The following is an 11,925-nucleotide window of genomic DNA, read 5'->3' as shown; positions in this document are numbered from 1 at the left end:
GGTGTGCTGCACAGTGCACAGACACGAGCTGTGGCCAGGAATCTGTCAGCTGTTTGGCAACACCATTCTGGCATCCTTAAAGATAGATATTACAATAATCAGTCCTTAGTTAAAGATAAATTGTAGCTATACCTCAACTTAAACTTATTTTCAGTTCTTACCTGTCATCACAGCGGCACCATCTGTCCCCAAACCAAAAATTCGATCTGTTGGTATGGCTTTGACTGTGATCACCTCACAGATGGCCTCTGCAATGGTATCTGCCTTCCCATCATTTAGTGGCACCATGTCAAGAAACTGAAAAAAAAAGATGGCCTTCTCTGTCCAGGTACCTAAAAAATGTTTTATTAATATTATTTTCATTTATCCAGCCTAAGGTCAGATTTATATTCATTGTAAAATTAGTAGTACCGTAGTAGTACCTAATATGTATATCCAGTTGCCTGGTCATGGACATATCTGTGGACTCATCCACCTCAAGGCCAGTGGCAGCAGTAGAGAGTCGGATGGCCTCTTGAATTGCTTTTTCCACAACACTGGCCAGGATCTCCAACATCTCATCAACAATTTTGTGGGATCTATAATTGGTCCTCTTGTCAATCTAAAAAAAAGACAGAAAGAGTAATATAACACATAACATTTATAGTGTTTTGAAAACTTTGTCAGCACCACAAAATATACATTTAAATAATTTACCTGAAGTTTGGAGAAGTAGTTACAGCCAAGTAATTTGGCAAGATCAAGCAAGGCTCCATAATTTGTACGGTGGGCAATTTCATGTTTTAGCAGCCAGTACAGGCATTTAAACCCACCAATTATCGCCTCATGCTCCATGTTAATCACTGGCTCAAAGGCTTTGAGTGGTTGACAAGCCAGAACATGACAAACGTGAAAGCTATTAGTTATTTCATAATAGATATTTCATTTTAGTAAGTGTACTGTATTTACATTATTTATTGGTTACTTTTGCTTTTGCTTGCTGCCATCTCAATGCTAGTGCGATGTTGTAGAGACCCAATATGTGCGTTTAGCACACCTTGCCTATAAGTTGTACAAGGAGCTTCAATGAAGACTCTGGTTGAGGATCCTTGCGTTGCCCGCTGGCGGTGGTTGCGACACACCCGACAAAACATACCTAAGAACAACACCAAAAAAAAAAGCCACAGCTATGAAACGAAGCGTATCTAGTGCTAAATGTAATAGCAAAATTTGCTAAACCAGCATGAAATTAGCGAGCATAATATTGTTAATATTTTAATATAATACGAAACATGCTTACTATACTCGGTCTTGTAGAGAGAGGGTCAGCTAACCATTTTTAATTAAATCCGCTAGTTCGATGTTTACCATTGCGGCTCGCAGAAGGCTGCTCTGACGACGTGCAGCTACAACTCGCACCGGCTCTGCCTCATCATCGAGCCGCGGCTCAGTCGGTTCACAGTGGACGCACGCTCCACCCCCCACCCCCGAGCGGCCTCATCGTCTCCTCCTGTGCTCCTCCGACTTCGGAAAAAGAAAGTGTCCAACATTTTATAACCCTTTCTCTATCACATGTCGCGTAAAAGTTGTTAGCGTGCAGACAGGTAAAGACAGGCAGTGGTTGTAGGGGTCAGGTGATGAAAATACACCTGACCTCTGACCCCCTATGTGTTCACGTGGTATCGACCATAAGATGTCGCCATTGCACTTTCAACCGTATCACCAGATGCGGTTAAAAGCTCTATAGACAGTGGCGGTTTTTCACGGATGCCAAGGGAAGCCTGGCTTCCCCAAAAAATATGCAAGAAAGAAAAAATATAAATAATCTTCACCACTATGTATTTTATGTTTTATATTTTTGTCATTCCTTGTCAAAACACTACATCAGGCATTTCTGCTTTGTGAGGAGCAAAACAGTGCCCCTCTTGTCAAGCTCTTTTTGTGCATTACACTACGTCTCTCATGCCCTCTGCGCCATAGATATACTCTGCGCTGTCTGTCTGTTCAGAGGCCAGCTTCGTCTTGCCTCCCTTAGAGAAAAAAACAGCCCGTATTAGCCAATCAGATTGAAGCAAGGCTCATCGCTTAATGGTCGATGCATCATTAAAAAAAACATAAGGGAGGCCAGATCAAATCTGGCTTCCAACCAATCACAAACTGTAATGAACAATACACACACTAATGCAGCTGTCCCGCCAGGCGCCAGCAAGCTCACACAGCAAGTATAGCCATCAAGCTAGCCAGAGAATGGATGGGACCTTGAGTTTCTTGTAAAAAATGACTTCACAAAACTTCCTTTTGAAGTTCAACTACAAGTCAAAAGGAACAGTAGGCCAACTCCAAAGCTCAATCTAACTAAGTGTAGAGCTAATGGAAAAGCTCGCTCTTTTTGTGAAGCTAACTATGCCAGAAACGAGTGGCTAACGGGAAGTGCCAAGCTTAAAGCTGCTGTCCGGAGTTTGAATCGCAGCGTCTCCCAAAACACTGTTGGTCCCACCCGCCCCCCTCTGATTTCGCCCCTTTATTTGTGCACGCGCGCACTACATGAGAGGAGTGCCCGGAGTGCTGCAGCATCTTGCCTGTTTTGCTGTTTTCCACTCTTCTACATTTAGTAAATAATAAAGGAATTACGTTAGAATGCTGTATTGAGTCTAACTTGTCCTAATACCAAAATAACATGAATCTGCTAGGACGAACGAGTAAAGTTTCAATATGTGATTACACTCGTGTATCCCTCTCGATGACGTTGTTTATCAAACTTAGTGCATTTACGCGTGTATATGTGTTACACCGTTTATTTATTTCTATCTAGAGTTCAGAATTGCATGACTCCTCTGACGAAGAGTATGTCCCAGACGCCCCAACATCTTCCTCCAGAGGTCGGGCATCTAAACGAAGCCGTCAGGCGGGCTATGGAGGCCGTGGTCGGAGAGTGACGCGAGCACCCCGACCACGGCATCTAAACTAGGCCGTCAGGCGGGCTATGGAGGCCGTGGTCGGGGAGCGACGCGAGCACCCCTAGCCAAAAAACGTCCTGCAGTCTCTTGGCCTGACAAACCGTGGGATTGGTAACTTTTCTGGAAGTTGCTGATCCCTGATGCTCTCTCCTCCACAAGCAAAACAAATGTGCTCGCGGTTGCGTAGTGCGTAGCTCGCCCACCTCTGCATGGGCTTGCTTGCTGTGCGCGTAACCGTTGATTGACAGCATGACAAAGCTGAAGCTCGAACTTGATTGGTCAGCAGCGACCGGCGCTTTTTGGAATAACATGGGGGTCTATGAGAGGAAGGCGGAGCTCAGGAATAAGTTTTCATATTGCGTTATACTAACTTTATATTATAGTATCGAACTAGACTAACACATTTAAGCTTTGTTAAAAAATTATACGTAAATTGAAAACAAACGGAAACTCCGGACAGCAGCTTTAACCGGCTTTTCTGCTGGCCATGTCTCCTATTTGACCGGTCTAAAGGCTCCCTGAACAACCCCTGGAGCACTTAACCTCTTTTTTTTTTCACTGAAATGAATGAGAAGTCGGTAGAATAAAGGTACTGTAACAGTAGGTTGATTTGTTTACATGAAAATAACAGTTAAAACACCAAATCTAATTTGTTGTTCACACTGGCTTCCTCGGTAATTTTGGTCACGGGCCGCCACTGTCTATAGACCGTCTTTAGTATCACTGTTTTGGTGCATAAAAAAACATATTTACAATAAATTAACAAGTGACGCTTAGCCTGGCGGGGGGGGCAAGAAAAGCCTGGCGGCCCGCCAGGCCTGTAAAGCACTGAGGGAAACCCTGGATAACTTAAGAAACATTTTCTTTATGATGAAATATGATAGGGTTACTTACAATTAAAACAGTTCTAATATTTCATGATATAGGTTAGATGATATGGAAAGCACGATGGCGAAAGCATTTTAATGGTTTTTTGGAGTGAAATATTTTGTAACAACTGTAACTTATTTTTTGAAAATATGACAACCTTTTGCTTGCTTTATGAATTATGTATGATGTTTTAAAAGGGATTAATAGTTCTACTTACTTAAGCAAACTTTTAAATATAAATGTGCAGTTCTGATGAAATAAAGACTATGACCTTTTGGTACTGTCTGATTTCTTTGGACTGATATGTCTATTATTCTTCTGGATAGTACAAGGAACAATTAAACTGTAGAAGGGATATTATGTATTGTGAAAATTTTAAGAGTCCCCATCCCCATTCGTCAGACATCTGGCCAACAGTACTACTGATGGGAGTGGTCTCCCCCAGCAGGTGCACCCAATCACACCTCAAAAGCTCTTCAGGAATGGGTACAGGAACATAAAATAAAGGCATTGACCACAGATGCTCCCCAGATGTCAGTCTGATGGTGCATCTGTGTGATGCACTGGAACAAGCCCATTCCATGAAGGCTCTACCTGGTTTCCAACATGACCCAAAAGAAGTCAACATCATGGTGCTGTTTCCTCACATAAGGTCCTTAGAAAGTGATACTATTTCTTTATTTTCATTTACAAAACGTCTTTCATGTTGTCTGTTGTCCACTGTTAATTTTCTTGTTTTGTCCATCAGTCTAAAACTCAAACATATTTTTATTGCATTGCTGCTTTGAGCAAAATGATTTTGGCTGGAAAGTGACTAAAACAAATTGACAGTTCAAGCTTGTTGATTTACTTAATGGACTAATGAGTTTTTTGGCTAATTATTGTAGCTCCCACGATATTACTTTTAATAAAAGTAATTATAGGTTAATTTGCCTTTCATTTCTACTGTTTACCAATAATTACATTTATTATACCACTAGGATTTTTTGTAAATTCCTAGTGGTATAATAATGTAGAGCTGATATTCTTTGGTGTTATTTAAAAGGTGTTGTGCTGAACAGAATCTAAAATATAATCAGATTAAGATATAAGAGAAATGCAACACTGGAGCTACCAAAATAAACAGACTAATTCCCAAACACTCCATTATATTGCATGGCCAGAAGAGAGGTCACAATTCATAGGATTAACAAAAAGGTGCCAATATTTACACATATAGATCTAATTGCAGAAGTCTCCAGGTACAAGGAGCCTGATAGGACCAGAGTGCATGGTTGAGGTGCCCTTGTGTAAAGTATTTTTATGTTAATAGAGAGCTTGTTTAACTTTGCACCCCGTTGGAATTCCGAAACTCTCCCTCAAGAAATTATTTAAACCTCTGCAATTCTTATTGTTTCCTCAGCGACATAAAATGGCATTTAAAAACCCTGTTGTCTAATGGTATAAATTGATGAAGTCATATCCAAAACATCAAGCGTATATTATGTAGAGTCCTTTTTAGAATGTGTACTGATTTTATTCTTCCAATATATATTTGTAATATATAACTTCTCTTTTGCTGCTGCTCTTACTTTTATTTTTTACCTTTTCTTTCTTTTCTGACTTTGAGAAGCGGACAAGAATCACGGTCGACTTGTACTGCACTTATATAGCCCTCAGTTCTACAAAGCTATTTTCTCATCCACTCACAAACCAGTGGTGGCAGAACTTGGGGTTCAGTGTCTTGCCCAAGGACACACAGAGGGGCTGGGGATCAAACTGCCACCTGAGCCATGGCCACCCATGTAAAACCGATAAACTATTATCATTACCATATTTTGTGCAATGAAATAATTTGTTGGCTTGGCATTTGAGACCCATGCCAGTCTGTGCCATGTCTGCCACTCAGCTTGAACAACAGCCCAAGTCATATTTACATCTGTGTCACAGCTAAAGCAAATTCAGTGCTGCTATAGATATTACTAAAGCTCAACAACATTTCACAACAATGTGGTCATAAAAAATTATGACATGACTGTATAACAAACTATCCTTCTGCTTATGTTACAGTTGCACATTTTTACTATAGTATCAATATGATTATGTCACTCACCTTAACCAAAAAATCTAGACCAGCAGAAAACGTCTAAACCCTTTGTGGTCACGGATCTCAGATGGCTATAAATCACATGTAACACTACCTGCTTGTCCAGCACTTGTAATCTAATGTGAACCAAGATACAAGCTACAGTTAAATCTAAGATACAGATGAGAATACAGTGCATATCTGTAAGCTGTTCTTAATGTTTGTCAATGGTGAATTGTCAGTTTGTCATTCCAAAACACACAAATAAATAAATAAACATTTTCCATTTTAGAATTATAGTGCCACTGCAAATTTGCACACATCAGCTGGTACAGAGTACATTGCTAATGTGGATTAATGTGTACTGTCTTGTTCCAGCTCCCAAAGACATGACCTCCTATAGACAAATATAATTAAGATGAATAATCAGGATTTAAAGAGTCTTTGTTTGCATCATTGCTAAATTCCAGAATAAGGACACTGTTTCTCTGTGGTTTACATGATTGTATGAGGCAATTTGCTGTGTGATTGTTCAAGGCTAACTAGCTAGTAAAACAATAGGCGTGATGTGTCATAGCAGTAAGTGCTGCTCCGACGAGCTTAACTCCCCACCACTAATGAATTCATTAATCTCTCTATTTATTCCTGACAAGCAATTATCTCTTCTCACAGAATGAGGATTAGGAGACAAGGTTGAGAGCTCTCACATATTTGCTGAGGAGCGAACATTAGACAGGACCCAGTCGCTGCTGTCCTCTCACAGCTGGTACTACTTTTATTTTTCTGTTTTCAGTAAAACTTTGACACATCTCATCACATGATTAGGAAGACATTAATTTAAAAGTAGACTTGAGTCACAGATATTAGCCAAATTCAGTGTCAGACTGCTGTGGATGCACATGGTGGCGATATGAGGGAGCTGTCAACAGTTTTATTTTGCAGCTTTGGCATTTTACTCTCAGACTAGCTAACTGTGTGTTCAGACAGACTTCAAAGCTAATTTTAGAGGCAGTGTGGTTGCATACAAAATCAATGAGTTTGGCATCTATTTCCAAGACTAGAGAGTGAGGACATTACCTATAATGTACGAAATGTTTACCGTCCTGTTAGGCTCCCTGGTTACCTCATTCTCTTTGTTGTGGAGCAAAGTACTCTGATCTCAGCATTACACCGATTTCCAGTCATTTTTCAAAACCTCATTCAAAAACTCACTTGAACAGAGCTTGTTTTAAAACACACACACACACACACACACACACACACACACACACACACACACACACACACACACACACACACACACACTTTTGTTTTTAATTTAACACAAGTATATGACATTAATATCAAGGACTTTTGTAGCAAATCAGGTCTGTGTCTCTTGGTTACGGCAATGTTAGATTGCAAAAACAAATTAAAAATCGAAATGCATGATAGGTTTAAAGCTATACAGTTATAACGGTGATTAAAATCAAGTACAAACCACAATTTGCTGCAGCTAACTAGCATTAGCCACAACAGTATTCCTTTACAATAGAACAGATTGTTATCAGGAGTATTCAAGTGCAAAATTCCTAAAGCTTTGTGTAGATATGTGTTTAACATGTTAAAATATTTTACATTTTTACTTTACACCTTTTTAAGATCCCATGTATGAATTGCCACATCTGCTTTGTCTGGGTTTGAATGCTTAAAGTTTGACCTTGCACTCATTTGTGTGTTTTTCACACATAGTGGGGCATAAAACCTATAAAAGGCATGCAGTAACGGCTAAGGACAAGCTGAATACGATGAAATAAGCTCTTGCTGGGAACCACAGTGCTCTATCTCCAGCTTGTTTTTGAGGGATGACCGTCTAAACTGGAATAAAACCCTGTTAAATGGTGTCACAACATGAATCAGGGCCCCAGGAGACATCAATCACTGCTTAAAAGGTGACCACAAATGATCTGTGAACTACTAGATATTGATTACTCATGTGCTGCAGGTGTCAGGTTTAATGTTGCAGTGGGTTGATAGTGTCGCATCTGACAGCCGCTGCCCTAAGTCTCCTCTGATAGATTTTAATGGTGAAATATTGATTTCTTTCTGGCCAAGGTCTGCCAGCAAGGGCCAGATCATCTGTTGGGGTAATGCAGGACACTCTGTGCCCTGGGCCCATTCAATCATTTTGACAGGGAGCACCCAAGAGAAAAGGAAGAAGGAAGAGAGAAAAAAAACTCTGAAGATACAGCAGATTCATCCACAATCAAAGCACAGAAAGGAATGCAATACTCTCCTGCACTGGTCTCAGTTAATATGAATACTAATGATATGTTTATTGAGTAGGAATGCTCAGCAAATCACAGCTGACGGGATAACACTCAGAGTTCCTTGAGCAAGGAATGAGGATCTTGGAGAGAGGGTCTATATTTTATTTAAGCGGCTCTTGGCTGAGGCTGGGGCAGAGACTCAGGTAATGTGTTGTGTTGCAACTCAGTAGTCCCCCCCCCCCCCCCCCCCCGCGGAGCCATGACAGACTTGCTAATGGGAAGCCATCAATCACAATCAGCCTCCATTCCACCAGTGTCTCCACACTACTTAAGTCTGTAAGAGGGAGCTGGAATAGAGGTAATAATGGAGGTTTGTGGCTTAGCAGCCTCACCAGCAGTGTCAGCAGCAGCAGAATGTCCCAGAGTCATCTTTCCAGCTAAAGTATGCTTTGCCTTGTGAGCATATCTTTTAATAAGAGAGTCACATAATGATCATGAGAAGCAGTTTATGACTGCTCAAGGCCTTGGGCCACCACAGAAGAGAACTAATCCAGAGCTGGTCTCAGGTGGGATGCATGTCTTGAGTGATTTCTGCCAAAAACAGCTAATTGCTTTTTAATAACACTCTGTTCAGTCTAGTATACAGGTAACTGCAGAGTATGCATAGGTGTCAGTTTAGGGGGGGATGGTGGGGATGTGTCCCCCCCACTTTTTGTCAGGGGTCATTTTGTCTCCAACACATTCAAATTCTTCACATGTAAGCCGTTGTAAACCCAGTTATTTTCAGCAGTATAGAAAATTCCGACGCTCATGAACGCACCATCCGCACTCAGCCGAGAGTTGCACAGACATGCCGCACACCTTCGTGAGGTTAAAAAAAAATGTGCAGATGCTAAATTTGCGCCCGTGCAAGTGGAAGCTCCGACCAGAGGCAAAATTTCGGCCCGGGAGAATTAGTACTATAGCGGCCCACGGACCCTTCTACCCACATGTACCGATAGCTCAACAGGTTGAGCCTCTGCCTTTGGTGCAGTGGTTGTGAGTTTGAGCCCAGCTTGTGGCATTTTGCTGCCGTTCTTCGACATTTTCTCAAAGTGCTGTCTTACCAACGACACGGAAGCAAATGAGAAAAGCAGGCGTGCCGCACCAATGCTAAACTTTGATCTCAAGTAGAGGGCCACAAAATGTCGTCCCACGGGCCGCAGTTGGCCCGTGAGTTTGAGACCCATGATTTAAAGCATTATTATTATTATTATTTTATGACTGGAGCGGCCCAACAATAAAGCGGCCCAGGGGGGATATCCCCGGTGTTCCCGATTACCCAGCACGCCACCCAGGGTGTGCATTTCCATCTGACAATAGCTGTGATCTCCATCCCCCCCACTTTTAAAAACAAACTGACGCCCTTGAGAGTATGGGCTGCAAATAGTGGACAAATGAATAAGCATAAATGAGATGATTGCATACAGGTAAATTTGAAATCTCTTTCCATCCATCCATTTTTTATACACCACTTGATTGTCTCTAGGGTTGTGGGGAGGCTGGAGTCTGTCCCCGCTGACTTCGGGTGAAGGCAGGGGACACACTGTACAGGTCACCAGTCTGTCACTGGGCATTAGTGGAAAAGGAAATGAGAACTGATTGTACAGTCTAAATGTTTTTGAAAAGATTTGAACTCCAACACAGTTTTACCTTGAGAAAACCCCAGCGACTTGTTATACAGACATGGAAAAAATTATTAGACCACCCTCATTTTCTTCAATGTCACAATGACAATGACAAACACTTGTTCATTTTAATGCCTGGTACAACTAAAGCTACATTTCATCGGGCAAATATAATGATAACAAAAATATCTTATGAAAGTTTAATTTAAAAGCTGAAATCTAGTCATTTCCATGGTTTTCTTGATAATAACCAATGCCATAGCTATTGATGTAAGAACTTAAGTGATTACATCAATAGCTATGGCATTGTACTGCTGAAAAACAGTGCTTTTAGACATTCCATGTTTTTTTTTCTGTCTGTTTTAGTGGTACGATACAAAGAGGAGTTAGTACTTGATTGTCTAATCTTTGTTTTTGATGACTGCAGCAATGTGTCTTATAATGCTCTCCACCAGCTTCTAACATTGGTCCTGTTCCATTCCTGTTGCACAAATTCAAACATATTGGCTTTGTTTCTGGTCTTGTGGTTGTCCATCTGGCGTTTGATGATTTACCATAGATTGTAAAACTGGATTTAGATCTAGTGATTGAGCAGGCCAGGGCATGGTTCCAACGTTCTGGTTCTCCATCCAGGCTTTAACTGACCTTGCCATGTGGCAAGGGGCATTGTCTTGTTGGAAAATCGAGTCACTGGAGGCAGGAAAATGCTTCCCAGCTGATGGAAGAAGACTGTTTTCAAGAATAGCCCCATACATGACCTGGTTCATTCGCCCTTCACACAATTCCATTTGCCCTGTTCCACTTATACTGAAACAACCCCAGATCATCACTGATCCACCCCATGTTTTACTGTAGGGGCAAGACAGTCTGGTTTGTAGGTTTCTCCAGGCTTCTTCCTAACCAGTAAGTTGGCCGGAGTGGGCATCAACTGAAAGTTGGATTAATCACTGAAGAGAACCTTAGCCCAGTCATCAACAGTCCAATCCTTGTGTATCTAGCAAAGAGTAACTGGGCTTTCCTCTGCCTTTCATTGATGAAGGGCTTCTTCTCTGCCCTGTGTGACTTCAGACCAGCTTCAAGAAGTCAGTTTTGAACTGTCCTTGCCAAACAAGTCACATTTCTTGACAGTGCCTTATTTTTAAGGTCTGTGGAGGTCTGACGATGATTCCTGACACAGGAACGGATGAGTGCACGGTCATCTCGTGGGGTAGAAAGACATTTCCTTTCGCGACCAGCTAACAGTTTGGTAGTACCATGTTGGCCTGTTTTGAATGTAAGCAGGAAACCACTCTAGGCCTTTGCATTTTGCAATGCTGCTTATAACATAAAATGGCCTCTTATATACCCCAGGAATACAGTCCTTAAGCATGTCAAATAGGACGTAAAGTATCATGTAAACAGCTGCATTTTTTTGTCATGTTCATTGTATTCTTCAGGTAATATATCTTTGGTGGTACCAGGCATTAAAATGAACAACAAATTGAGGAAAACAAGGGTGGTCCTATAATTTTTTTCTATGATTGTATTTATTTAACTGCTTAAATGCTCAGATATGTGTTTATATGCAGTTACCAGCCACTAGTACTTGTATTGTTCTTTTAATTTTCAGAGGACATAAAAGCTAAGATTGCCATTATTCCGCATTTTTCTTGACTTTTACAATTTGCAAACAGAGAGTAAAGCATGCAATGTGTTGGTCTTTGCTGACAATACAACTTTTCTGCTTTACTTGTGGTATTCAGTGTTAGTAAAAATATATAAAGACACCAAAATGATCATATTTCAATACCAACCATGAAAACAAAGACTTTTGTTTGTATATGATGTGCTACATTACCATGCACACAAATATAAAGATAAGGAAATGTTGTACCATAAACCTTACCAAACAGAGGCATAACAAATGAAATATTGTTATGCCTCTGTTTCTCAACTCCATACTGAGAAACAATCCTGAAAGACCACAATAAAAACCATGTTCAAAGCCGTGTATGGAGACCGCAGCCAGGCATGCAGGGAGAGGACCCAGCCAGACACAAATAAAATGTGTCTGCAGACCCATAGGTTGCACTCTCAAGGCTGCAACTAGATCAATAGGACCCTACTCGCACGTTTAGTGCTTTTTTTTTTAGGCAGTG

This window comes from Acanthochromis polyacanthus, chromosome 14 (assembly GCF_021347895.1).
Source record: "Acanthochromis polyacanthus isolate Apoly-LR-REF ecotype Palm Island chromosome 14, KAUST_Apoly_ChrSc, whole genome shotgun sequence".
In the NCBI taxonomy this organism is placed as follows: domain Eukaryota; kingdom Metazoa; phylum Chordata; class Actinopteri; family Pomacentridae; genus Acanthochromis; species Acanthochromis polyacanthus.
This window is presented reverse-complemented; position numbering follows the sequence as displayed.